This window comes from Canis aureus, chromosome 9 (assembly GCF_053574225.1).
Source record: "Canis aureus isolate CA01 chromosome 9, VMU_Caureus_v.1.0, whole genome shotgun sequence".
Lineage (NCBI taxonomy): Eukaryota > Metazoa > Chordata > Mammalia > Carnivora > Canidae > Canis > Canis aureus.
In genome coordinates this window covers 53,179,503-53,183,849 of record NC_135619.1, presented here as the reverse complement: position 1 = coordinate 53,183,849, position 4,347 = coordinate 53,179,503, and the positions used below count along the sequence as shown (strand labels likewise).

The 4,347-nt window shown below is 53.0% G+C and overlaps 1 long non-coding RNA gene across 1 annotated transcript; it reads left to right on the top strand.

Moving 5' to 3' along the window:
• The first annotated feature begins 2,210 nt into the window (after positions 1 to 2,210).
• On the top strand, positions 2,211 to 3,716 carry LOC144320154 (uncharacterized). The gene is made up of 3 exons (XR_013385720.1): positions 2,211 to 2,377; positions 2,954 to 3,001; positions 3,357 to 3,716. It is a non-coding gene; the product is annotated as an uncharacterized LOC144320154 (long non-coding RNA).
• Positions 3,717 to 4,347: the final 631 nt, after the last annotated feature.

Here is a 4,347-nt window from a genome sequence, read left to right as displayed (position 1 = left end):
GTGAGATTTCATTACCTTTCCCTTTGTGTGATATTTTCGAGTTAGAAATGTAAGACGGGAACTATAAATAATCCAGTCACAGCTGCGACGTCCTGGAGATTTATGGTGCATGCCAATGCCAGCCAGCTCCGGGCTGGGGGCGGGGCTGGGCTTACAGAGCCCAGATGACAGGCCCACTCTCCTGCACTGGGTCCCGGGTCCCCCAGTCCCTCCCTCCGGACCCACACAGCCCAGCAAGGAGAGGGGCTCACAGAGCCCCTCACAGCCCCCCCCCCCCCCCCGTTTGTCCTGGGCAGCCTGGAGCCACGAGTTCTGAGTAGGCAGCGAGGGAAGGTGGGGAAGTTCGGTGAGGCAGGGGGGCAGGCCTGCCCTGGGGGCCCCCCTGTGCTCAGCTGCCTCAGACGAGGGGAGCCGACAGGTGGCCCAGACACAGATGGGCTCAAGTCTGATGAGGTCCCGGAAGCATGGGCCAGTGGCCCTTCGTTCCTGTTCCCCTTTATGGGCAAGGGTCTTGTTCTGTGCAATGTCAGCAAACACTGCCAAGCTGTGCTTGGTGCAAGACTGGGGGGTGTGAGGGGGGCTGACGGTCGCCCCGCCCCCGGACAGGGTGCACACCCTATTGGCCCGGGAAGGGGTCATTCTCCAAGACCTTGGGGACTGCTGGCCAGGACAGTGACACCCCAGGGAAGAGATAGACCGTGTGTTTGGGGCAATGAGAGGGTTTGTCCTCAGAACCCAGGGGACTGGAGAAAGAGGAGGGTCAGGGGTCTCAGGGAGAGGACCTGGTTCAAGGCACCCCTGTGACATGCCTGTGCTTCCCTCACAAGAGTACTTATCTGGCCGTGTCCCTCACAAGCACTTGGCTTCCTGGGGGCAAGAAACAGGGATATACTGCTCTCACGGCAGCCTGGAGATTGCATGAGCCCGAGCCCTGGTTTAGTGCATCAGTTCTGCACAACAGTGGGACCCTGGTGCCGACATGTCCACAGACTGGAGCCCTGGGAGGGAGTGGCAGGGGGAGCAGAGCCAGCTGGGTTCCCCCCCCTTAGTCCTCAGGCTGTCTGCCACCCTGCCCCTGGCCCCTCCTGCCCTCCCTGGAAACCCCGGGGCTGGTGTGGCCCGGTTACCGCTGGCACCAGCCTGACACCTCGACGGTTTTCGTTTTGCTTTTCTTCTAATTCTCTGAGCAAATATTGAACATGCAGAGAGACATCCGAGTCCTAGGCATGGGGGTGGGGTGGACGTGGTAACACAGCTGGCTACTTCTTTGGGCAAATCAGTCAAGATCAACCTCAGCCCCAGGCCTCTGGCAGAGGGAGGCTGCTGAGAGGGTGTGGGGGGGTGCTAGCCCGGTGGGCAGGGAGGGGCCCTACCTTCAGAGGACACCTTCAGGGAGGAGCATCTGTTGTATGACTGTGGACTTTCAAAGTGGCCACACAGGGGTCATGGCAGGGTCTTTTCTGGGGGCCAAGGTGGTCTATTCTCTCTCAGCCTCCAACAGCAAACCATGTCTGGGAGTGGAGCACACATAGTAGCATTAAATCCCTTGGGGTGTCTCAGAGGCAGCTCAGCTGAAAATGACCTCAAAGCAAGCTTGCCTTATTTCGGGAATGACAGAGCCATGACATTCAGAAGGGGAACCTGGAGGTTCTGAGGATGTCTCCTCGCCTGATACATTCCCGCCCCACCTGCTAGGAGTCATGGCTATATGTATCATCACACTGTCCTGGGTGGTTGTGCCAGTCAGGGGTCTGATTGCAAGCAGCAGAAATAGACTCTGACTTTCCTTCCTTCTTTCTTTCTTTCTTTCTTTCTTTCTTTCTTTCTTTCTTTCTTTCTTCTTTCTTTCTTTCTGTCTTCTTTCTTCTTTCTTTTCTTTCTTTCTTTTTAGAGAGAGAGAGAGATAACATGTGAGCAGGTTAGGGGAGGGCAGAGGGGCAGAGGAAGAGGAAGAATCTTAAGCAGACTCCTTGCTGAGTGTAGAGCCCCACTCCGGGCTTGTTCTCACACCCCTGAGATCACGATCTGAGCTGAAATCAAGAGCCAGATGCTTAACCAACTGAGCCACCCAAACGCCCCTGGACTCTGACATTCTTTCTCTCTCTCTTTCTTTTTTTTCCTTTCTTTCTTTCTTTCTTTCTTTCTTTCTTTCTTTCTTTCTTTCTTTTTTTTTTTTTTTTTTTGGACTCTGACATTCTTAAGCAGAGATTTGGAGCTGCTCACAGCTTCAGCAGGAAGGCTGGGCTCCCAGCTTGGAAGATGGGCAGCATGCAAGAGATGCCAGCAATCAGCGTCATTGCCAAAGTCATGCCATAGGGCAGTCTGCCTAGATGCCTTTGTCGTTACCACCTCTCTACCATCAACGGTGTGATGACAGGTAATTTTATGTGTTGACTTGACTGGACCCCGAGATAGCCGATATTCGGTCAAACATTATTCTGCAGGTGTTTCCACGAGGCTGTCTCTGGAGAAGATTAACACTTGAATCCCTAGGCTGGCTAAGGCAGATTACCCTCAGTGCTGGTGGGCTTGAATAGAACAGAAGAGTAGAAGAAGGGAGAATTTTCTATCTGCCTGACTGTTGAGCAGAGGGATAGGTCTTCTCCTGCCCTTGGACTGGGACTTGCCTTATTGGCTTTCTTGGTCCTCCAGGTCTTTGGATTCAGACTGAAATGTACAGTATTGGCCCATAAATACTCTTCAGGGAGGGGAATCCCCACCCCATCTCCCCATACAGGAAAGGAGCATTCTGGATGGCCTTCCCAGTGTGTTCCTCTGGAGCCCCATCCTTCCATTCTTGTCTCCCAACTCTGAAGTCCAGGAGGCTGACCTGTGTGGGCTGCATCAGCCGAACTTCCATGCCTCTGGCTTCCAGGGTCTCCCCCTGGAGGAGACTGGGAAGATGGGCAGAGAGACACAGGGGTATTTTTCCCTTTGTTTCTTTCTTTTGCAGCTCTGGCTCTCTTCAGATTCTACTCATCTCCCTCCCTGCCCCACCAGGGTAGGTCCTCACCATTCCTCTTGGTTTCTCTTAGCACTGCTTGCTCTCGGCAAATAGCCCCTTTCTGAAAAACTCCTCAATTGCCCTGTTTGAGTGTAACACCTCTTTCCTGCTGGCACCTCAAATGGTACAAGACACTTGGAGATTGGGAGGCAACAGAGCCCCAGCAAATGCCCACAACGTGGTGGTGCAGACGCCCAGGGGAGGCCAGGGGCATGGACTTTGGAGACAGACCTACCAGGGTCTGAATTTTCAGCCCTTCTCAGTACCTGTAGGAACTTGGTCAAGTTCCTTAACCACACTGACCCTTCTTTGTTCTTCATCTGGGAAATAAAAATTAATATTTATCTCACAGATTTCTGTTGAGAATCGGATGAGATCAATTTTTAAGCACTCGGCACTCAGGAGACCAATGATGACCAAAAGGGCCCCCCCGATGCACCAGCTCCCACTGATCAGTTAAGGGCTCCTTGGAAGACTGGGTGAAGGAGTCCAACATCTCCTGGCCTGGAGGTGGCAGGTGCACTCCTGATTGATTAGTGATGGGACGCCCGGGTGGCTCAGCAGTTTAGCTCCGCCTTCGGCCCAGGGCGTGATCCTGGGGTCCCGGGATCGAGTCCCGCATTGGGCTCCCTGCATGGAGCCTGCTTCTCCCTCTGCCTGTGTCTCTGCCTCTATCTCTCTCTGTGTCTCTCATGAATAAATAAATAAAATCTTAGAAAAAAAAAAAAGATTGATTAGTGATGTCTGTCATGGCACATGCCTGGGAAATGGCAGTAGAATGCACTTACCTTCTCTGTCGTAAACACTCCCTAAATGATGGCTGTCAGGTTTTATATTTCTATGCTCCTTGGGAAAGGAAGTTGGATTCTGCTGGGGTCACAAAGGCCAGGATCCTGTTTGACCGCCAGCACAGCCCAGGTCCTGAGTCATCGAGCTGCGTCTCCTGGCACAGCCCAGATTTCTCAGCAGGACAGATGCTCTGGCCAGCACTTTCCTTTAATCAGCAAACTGCTCAGCCCTGTCTAGGTTGTTGAAGGTCTTCTTTCTCTGGGGACCTTCTCTTGCTCTTTTTCCATCTCTAAGAGCCCAGCCTAATTCTCCCTGCCATCAGATTACACACACACCCCTGTGTCCACTACCCTCTCCCCATCGAAATTTATGGGGAATTACATGCATTTAACTTGAATGTCTTCATCCCATGTCACTCCGTCTTCCAAACCTCCCCCATTATCTCCCGCCCCAATCCAGGGCACCAGGCATTACCCCAGCAACATACACCAGGGTTGGTTGAAGACAAAAGATGTAGAAGAGAATCATGGCCACAGGTATCCTACAATGTGAAC